Source organism: Paramormyrops kingsleyae, chromosome 5 (genome assembly GCF_048594095.1).
Source record: "Paramormyrops kingsleyae isolate MSU_618 chromosome 5, PKINGS_0.4, whole genome shotgun sequence".
Lineage (NCBI taxonomy): Eukaryota > Metazoa > Chordata > Actinopteri > Osteoglossiformes > Mormyridae > Paramormyrops > Paramormyrops kingsleyae.
Genome location: NC_132801.1, coordinates 37,493,218 through 37,502,794, shown reverse-complemented (window position 1 = coordinate 37,502,794; position 9,577 = coordinate 37,493,218).

The following is a 9,577-nucleotide window of genomic DNA, read 5'->3' as shown; positions in this document are numbered from 1 at the left end:
GTTCGTTCTAAGTGTATGTGTGTTGATATGAAAGTGTGTGTATGTGTGCGTGTGCATATGTACGTGTATGTGTGCGTGCGTACGCATACGTGTATGTGTGTGTGTACGCATTTGTGTATGTCTGTATGTTTGTGTGTTGTGAGTGTATGTATGAGTGTGCAGGTTAACATGGAATGATTCCCAGTGAGTGTGCGAGGCCACAACAACGCCGCCCCGGAGCCCCCAGACGGCCGGGAAAGCCCCGACGGGTCATGGACCCAGCCGCCCCACAGCGGCCAGGTACCCGGGCCCCCCGCTACCGGAAGGCTGCGCGTCCACCCAAGGAAGGCAGGGGGGGAGGCACCGGGCGCCCCCCACCGGCGAGCACGAGCCAGGAACCCCACGGCCACAGGCGGCACGGATAGAGCCCGGAGCCCGGAGCACCCGCACACCCCGTGGGGGCCTCGCCAGCCCCGGGGAGACCTGCCCCCCCCCAAGAACCCCCACCCGGGGGACCAGGGGGACGCCCCGAGAGTCACCAAGCACACCCGCCCCTGGCTACCCCGACCCCCCCTCCCCCAAGCCCAGATCCCAACCCTCCCTCCCCAGCCCCCGTACCCTCCCTCCCCCAAGTCCCCTCACTGCCGCCCCCACACCGCCCCATCATCCACGTGCTCCCCGTACCAGGACAAACATGCAGACACACCAATCCATGCATGCACTCATACACACACTCAGACACACACTCCCAGTCACACCTGCTCGTCTTTGAAGTCCGGCAGCAGATGCCCTGGACTTGCCCAGTGGACGGCCCAGAGGATGTTCCCCACCCCCCCAGATCGCAGGCGAGCGGGCACCCCGCCGGAGACCGGCAGCACCCCACAGATGCAGCCGCCCCACCCCCAAGCCCACCCGCCGGCGCCCGCCGCCCCCGCCACTGTATTCTGATTGTGTTGTTTTGGAGGGTGTGTACTTTCTCTAACAATGGGAGAGACATCTGTAACAAAGCTGGCTCCCTTACTCTCATTCCTCTTGGTGCTCTTCACCACCGGCTTGGACCTACCCTTTGTTTCAATGGTCACTTCCTGTATGTCACCAAAGAGTGGATCATTTACAACTTGTGCATACCAGTTGATGAAGTCAACCAGGTCTTCAAACCTAGCTCGTCTTCCTTTACGCGCTTGAAAGCCAAATGCAGTGTTCCTTCACCGCTCTCTGACTTTATATGGAAGTTTTGGGATCACTGTTCTCATATTACTCGGATTGTCCATTTCATCCATAAATTGGACATCAATGCTTCACTGCGACTACCCAATGCCTGTGATGACTGCTTTAAAGGAGTAGGTAAAGAAATTCCTTCTTCTTTCCAAGGGGGATCATAGAAATCTGTTTTGCGCTCCTCATTCTTGTTTCTGTGACTGATAATAATTGTTCATATCATCATGAGCATCTTCATGTTCACTGAATACTTTCAGCCTGGCAGTGGAAGCTGCAATCTCTGCCTTCATCTCAACATACTCTCGTTTAACCTTTGACTTCAGTTCTTCAGCGTCTAATTCTTGCTTTTTCTTTAAAGCTGCTGCACGTGCAAGCAAAGCTGCATGTTCTGCTTCAGCTTTCACACGCACAGAGTTTGTTGTGGATTGTGCCAAAGATCCATGTGCACTTCTAGCACCTGATGTAAAGATTGCTGAAACACTATCCTTTGGCATAATGTCATCATTGTCTTCTTCTTCACTAAGGATTTCACGTGTTTCCGAAACCCATTTTCCAGTATCTAAAATAAACTATTCAAAGGCGTCACATTTAAGTTTGTACCAATTAGACTGGTCATCTTCTTTCTCTTCAAGTAAATACTGAACTACTTCTTCATTTGCTCTTTTAAACTCACAAAATAGGCGATGAAAGTCATGTGACAACTTCCACTATTTCTACATTGTCTTTTACTTCTTTCATTTGCTCAATATTATGCATCTCGCGAGTGAGCAGTGCCAATTTTCCTTGCCTCCTATAGCGAAGTCTATTCAGCTTCTCTTCTATAGCAATCTCTGTGGGTTTTGGCGCCCTCTTCCATCTAACAGAATCCATGATTTCACTTGCCGACTCATCAGCCATTTTACTGTATTTATGCTGATCTCTTATTTACGTGAGCTTCAATTAGCATTTTGAAACATCAAACATTTCTCCGTACTACATCTTTATATGCACAATCTTCTTTCGTTTACATTTTTTCTAGCAGGGTCTGTGAAAACTTCGGTTTCCTCTAGCAGCAACCATGTTCCACCATGAAGTATCCACACGGCAGTCTTTGACTGTTGTTAGTGCTGTTCCTAATATTGCACGTTCTTCTTCTTAGGGACAATAAAGTAATTGACGCGAGACTTCTTTAAACTTTCCAAACTCTTTAGTATGTAAACATACCACAGTACAAACTGCAAAGTTCTTTCAATATCAAAACAATATTTTGTAGCCACGGTCAAAGACTGTTGCGCCCTCAGTCGCATACAGCACTACTGTCATTTTACGGCACTTAACCCGTGACATCAGACAATTCTTCATATCCGGCGAACAATATTAAACAGTCACTCCTTTAAATATTTCTATAATATTGTACTTCACAAAGAAACAACATCATATTCTCTTATCTATACTATGGCTCTAACATTCAGAAAGGAATGTACACAACTGTGTACAAAAAGTGCACGGTGAAATTTTCTGCTGCAAAGCAAAATCATGAAATTGACTGTGCAGTGCAGTTAATAAATGGGGATCCCTTAGTTTGTGTGGTAGGCTTTCCCAACCTATCTGCTTGTGCACAGTACCATTTACCACAATAACTAGTAACCAAGAAGGAGATAACCAAAGTCAAAATTCTATGACAATCAATGCTGGAATACATTCAAGTCTGGCTTGTGATCACTCCTTCCCTACTAAATGACACAAATGGCTTGATTTTCAAGTTCACTCTATTTGCTTTTGTTTCATGTCAATTTCCCTTTACATTTGCAAGTGCATTGTCGTAGTGATTTCAGCAGACACATACAAATGGACACAATTTAGCAGACCCACCTTCGGCAATCGATTGTGATCTTCAATGGACATTGACCGTAAAAGAGCAATCTGCTTAAGTCTTTGCAAAACCCTACACCTCAAAGATAAAGCTCAAACATATTGTGCACACATGCAGAAGGACCTTGTGCAGATGTGGCAAGTTTCTTCTGGAACTGATTGCAATCTTCAGTGGACATTGATTATAAATGAGCAATCTCGCAAAACATTTGCAAAACCCGACAGGAAAACGGTCAAAGAGAAAACTCTTGTCCTGACGTGGAAAATGCATGCTGCAAACTGATGGGGATCTTCAATACACATCGACAGTAAAAGAGCAATCTTCTCAAACATTTGTAAAAGTCGACAAGAAAATGATCTATGGACATTGAGCGTAGAACTGCAATGTTCCTCATGGCACTTCAGCTTTACTAGATGTGTAGCGCCTCTAACAAACCTATTATGGCGCTTCCTGAGTTCTTTTAATACTTCCCAAATAAATATGTCTAATTCTAGGTTGCTAGGATGTATAGCCTCTCAGTATATAATAATTAAATGCTTACTCAATTGATTATTTGCAAATCCTTCACAATACAGTCAACAATCACAATTTAAATATAACACAATTTAATATGAATCAGTCCCGTAAACCCATAAACTCATTAAGCATTGGATAACATAAACCACAGAAAAGATAGGAAATAAATTGAGAATAAAATTAAATCAATTTCAATTGAAATTAAATAAATAGGGTACCCATTAACTCAACGGTGCAGGCCTGATACTCGGGTGAAAAGAGTAGCTGGTATCCTCACCACGAGGCGAACGCGTGTCCAAGAGTCCCTACAGTGTGCACGTCCCACGCCGGTTCTCACAAGGCAGTGTGGTAGCGAGCCACACTCAGGGATGGGCAGTATTTTAGATAAATGTATTTAAAATACGTATTTGAAATACAAAATACTATGATGTAGAGACAAAAGAAGGTTAATCACTGTCTGTCACCATCACTTTAATGTAGTGATTGTGTGCATTTGTTATGACACTGATGCATGATGCACAACTCTTCAGCTTTTAGATTTATTCTTCAAAAAAAAAAAAAACTTTTTATGAACTTTCTAATTTTAACAAACTGTATATAGAAGCAAACTTTACATTAAATAAATATAAAAGCTTCTATGCTTAAAAAGCATTGTACAACCTGCAAAGAAAAAGAAAGAAAAAAAAGAAATTCAGTTAGTTTTTGATGTGGTTTTAAAACTTGCTGTGAAGTAAAAATAATATAATATAATATAATAACTTTTCCTACAGGGCAGGGGAAGGGAAGATCATTTCTATCATTGATGCCAGTTGTGTAGGACAGAAGTCAGATATGTGGGACATATTGGGGATCCCTTAGTTTATCCCACATCAAAATGTTTTTGTTTTGCATTCAGAATATGTCCAGATACTGTATATTTCAGCCTAATATGCATGCCTGCACTTGATGGCCAATTTCACATGTATTTTGTGTACTTTAAAAATACAAAATACTGTATTTGTATTTAAATACATTTTTTACACAGTATTTTGTATTTGTATTTAAATACATTTTTCCACTCAGTATTTAATACATTTCTATGTGTTTATGCCCATCTCTGGCCACACTACACCAAATCCACCACTGACCCTCTCTCGGTCCTCCGGCCGCGTGTGGACAACAGTCCCCTCGGTTGTTCCACTCTGCAGCGGTCCAACTTCACAGCTCGCTGGGCTAGCGACTGTTCAGCCTCTATGATGGCGTCGGCTCCCCGCATTGGCAAGCTAACATTGTTCTCTTTCCCAGGCCTATACTAAACATCAAACTCATAAGTAGCCAAAGCTGCCAACCACCTATGGCCAGTTGCATTTAGCTTGGCTGACGTTAGCACGTAAGTAAGTGGGTTATTGTCAGTTCTGACCGTAAACCTAGATTCATAGAGGTAGTCATGGAATTTGTCTACCACGGCCCACTTAAGTGCCAAAAACTCTAACTGGTGTATATGATACCGCTGCTCAGCATTGTTTAGCTTCCGGCTGGTAAATGCCACCGGCCTCAACTCCTCAGAATGTTCCTGATACAAGACTGCACCCAGCCCTTGCAGGCTGGCATCCACATGGAGTACATACGGTTTACGGGGGTCAGCAAAAGACAACACTGGAGCATGAGTCAAAGCATAAATACCCTGACTGAAGGCATCGGAGCATGCCTGATCCTATCGGTCACCAAATGGCTCTGATTCACTAAAATACTTCACAGAGCTGTCTTTTTTGAGTCTCTTACCACGCTGAGTTAGGGGATAACCCTTAGTAAGTTCTGTGAGTGGATGAACAATGGAAGAATAATTGCCTATAAACCTGCGATAATACCCGCAGAAACCAAGAAAAGAGCGCAGAGACTTGAGGTCAACTGGCTGGGGCCAAGTAGTTACTGCATCCACTTTTTCTGGATCAGCTGCAATGCCATCTTTTGAGACAATATGTCCCACATATCTGACTTCTGTCCTACACAACTGGCATTTATCCAATGACACTTTCAACCCTGCTCTCTCAAGCCTATCCAGCACTTTGAGCAACCTTTCTTCATGCTGTTCCAAAGAATTTCCAAATCGTCGAGATAAACTAAGACTTGGAGAAGGTTCATGTCACCTAACGTTTTCTCCATAAGTCTTTGAAACGTGGTTGGAGCTCCCATGATTCCTTGCGGCATCCTTTCAAATTGGTAGAAACCTAACGGACAGATAAAGGCAGTTTTTTCTTTATCTTCATCGGCCATTTCAATCTGATAATACCCACTCCTTCAATCAAGAACTGTAAACCACTTACTTCCAGCTAAACAGTCTAGTGCATCATTGATGCGAGGGGTGTTGTATTGATCTGGTACACATCCTAATGTTCCCATTTTTCTTTCGAGCTATCACAATGGGAGATGCGTATGGGCTAACTGACTCCTTAATAATTCCTACTGCCAGCAACTCTCTGAGGTGTTCTCTCACATCATCAATGTCAGCAGGTGCAATTCGTCTTGAACGTTCTCTGAAAGGCTTTGGGTCTACCAGGCGAATGGTGTGCTTTACAGCCTTGGCAAGACCTACATCCCACTCATGTACCGAAAATACATTTGACTGTTCAGCAAGTTTCAGCTGAAGTCTCCTCTTCCACTCTGGTGGAACAGGTGAGTCACCAAAGTTAACCTTTGGGAGTCTGAAGGTGTTTTAGAGCCCTGAAGAGATTCTGGCATGCCTGATCCTATCGGTCACCAAATGGCTCTGATTCACTAAAATACTTCACAGAGCTGTCTTTTTTGAGTCTCTTACCACGCTGAGTTAGGGGATAACCCTTAGTAAGTTCTGTGAGTGGATGAACAATGGAAGAATAATTGCCTATAAACCTGCGATAATACCCGCAGAAACCAAGAAAAGAGCGCAGAGACTTGAGGTCAACTGGCTGGGGCCAAGTAGTTACTGCATCCACTTTTTCTGGATCAGCTGCAATGCCATCTTTTGAGACAATATGTCCCACATATCTGACTTCTGTCCTACACAACTGGCATTTATCCAATGACACTTTCAACCCTGTTTTAGAGCCCTGAAGAGATTCTGGCATGTCCTGACATTTGTGTATTTTTCAGTTACTTATAAACATATAAATGTCTAAAGTCTGATAACATAGTATTCAGCAGAAACTGGGGTACAATAATATATGAGAAGCATGTATGTACAAGTCTTTATATTGGAGAAAAAAAAGTTATGCGTGATTATTGAAAACAACAAAAAAATAAGTCACTGAAATTAGACCCCAAAACACATTCATGACATTTGTGTACAAGACTTTTGTGACCTGGATCTTGTAGTGTAGAGGTTTTACTTCAAAATGATGTGACAATCATCTCACTCACTCATTTACAGAAAACCAATACATTCATTAAAATTTTCTAAGACACTTTTTGTTTAGAAAGGCCATATGCGAGGAGGTGGGAATGATCATGAATAATGCTGTAGTTCACATCAGAAAAGACAAAGACCCGCATAATGAGCTGTATAATTACCCCTTTCAGTCAGGTATGGGACAGAGGAAAGTGCTACAAGAAAATAATTTGAGGACAGAAACATATTTCTTTGTTTGTGGTTTATTTAGCATGCGTGTCCCGATGTGAGGTGCTGGTGAAGGCAAGGGTGATGCAGACACATTCCTAAAAATAAATAAATGAAAAAATGTTAGCATCTCAAATATTTATACCCGAAATGTTTGTGCTAAATAACATTACCGATAGCAGTGTTATAGGCTAACCAAAACGGAGCCAAATATACACTCACCTAAAGGATTATTAGGAACACCATACTAATACGGTGTTTGACCCCCTTTCGCCTTCAGAACTGCCTTAATTCTACGTGGCATTGATTCAACAAGGTGCTGAAAGCATTCTTTAGAAATGTTGGCCCATATTGATAGGATAGCATCTTGCAGTTGATGGAGATTTGTGGGATGCACATCCAGGGCACGAAGCTCCCGTTCCACCACATCCCAAAGATGCTCTATTGGGTTGAGATCTGGTGACTGTGGGGTCCATTGTAGTACAGTGAACTCATTGTCATGTTCAAGAAACCAATTTGAAATGATTCGAGCTTTGTGACATGGTGCATTATCCTGCTGGAAGTAGCCATCAGAGGATGGGTACATGGTGGTCATAAAGGGATGGACATGGTCAGAAACAATGCTCAGGTAGGCTGTGGCATTTAAACGATGCCCAATTGGCACTAAGGGGCATAAAGTGTGCCAAGAAAACATCCCCCACACCATTACACCACCACCACCAGCCTGCACAGTGGTAACAAGGCATGATGGATCCATGTTCTCATTCTGTTTACGCCAAATTCTGACTCTACCATTTGAATGTCTCAACAGAAATCGAGACTCATCAGACCAGGCAACATTTTTCCAGTCTTCAACTGTCCAATTTTGGTGAGCTCGTGTAAATTGTAGCCTCTTTTTCCTATTTGTAGTGGAGATGAGTGGTACCCGGTGGGGTCTTCTGCTGTTGTAGCCCATCCGCCTCAAGGTTGTGCGTGTTGTGGCTTCACAAATGCTTTGCTGCATACCTCGGTTGTAACGAGTGGTTATTTCAGTCAAAGTTGCTCTTCTATCACCTTGAATCAGTCGGCCCATTCTCCTCTGACCTCTAGCATCAACAAGGCATTTTCGCCCACAGGACTGCCGCATACTGGATGTTTTTCCCTTTGCACACCATTCTTTGTAAACCCTAGAAATGGTTGTGCGTGAAAATCCCAGTAACCGAGCAGATTGTGAAATACTCAGACCGGCCCATCTGGCACCAACAACCATGCCACGCTCAAAATTGCTTAAATCACCTTTCTTTCCCATTCTGACATTCAGTTTGGAGTTCAGGTTCTTGATCAGGACCACACCCCTAAATGCATTGAAGCAACTGCCATGTGATTGGTTGATTAGATAATTGCATTAATGAGAAATTGAACAGGTGTTCCTAATAATCCTTTAGGTGAGTGTATATTAGCAACCATAATCTAAAGCTATCCAAAACAAGGTGAAATACATTAGAACATTTACAAACATCTGTAAACTCCTTAAGGCATTAGCTTAGCCACCAGGAAATAACATGTTTGCTACATAAGGCAGCATGTTAGCAGAGTTATCTACATGGTACACTAAACTATGTAAATGGAATTGAAAGCTAATGTTTCACATAAGCTGACAAAAGCTAGCTGAAGTGAGGAAAATATTGACTAATATTAGTTTAATATTATCATAATAAGAGTTATATAAGACTTAATAACTTACCCATTGTCATAGCAGCTTGCTGTGTGTGTGTTTTTAAGCCGGTGTCCTGGGGGCGTGGCCTTATATGTATAGTGCCCGGACTGTTTTCCGTGTGAATGGCGTGTGGGCGTGCCCTGCCTTGGGTCATTAGCAGATAATGAAGTGCGACAGAAATTCTGTGCCTCTCCTTGGTTTCACACGGATTACATAAACTGAAAATATTTATTTTTCATTTAAAATACTTTATTTAAAAGTAGACACTTTAAGCTTTCTATTGATATATTTCTCATGTCTGTCTGTGCAGTATTCGTGGAGTTTCAGTTCATTTTAATGACATGTTTCAAAAAGATTTTCGCGGAGACTGAGACGGCTGAAAGCGCACCCTGTTTATTTTCTTTATTTTACAAAAGCACAATGTTTCGTGGATATTGTGAGTATACATGAATAAAAGTAGACCATTTACTGATTAAAATGATGTACTACACTTACGTGTATGATCAAACATGACGACGCATTTTAAGTTCTTTTCACGGTTACCAGAAAAAAATGCAAGTGTTCCCGCCGGCGGGTCCGCCGACTCCCAAGGTTTAAACAGTTCTGGAGGAATTGTAACTCCAGAGGATGCTGAGACCGGATTAGGAATGACTGGATCTGCTAGGTACACATGTCCAATGACTGTTCCCTCTGCAATTATCCCTTCTCTCCGAGTCACATTCTGCACAGTCACTGAGAAGTTAAC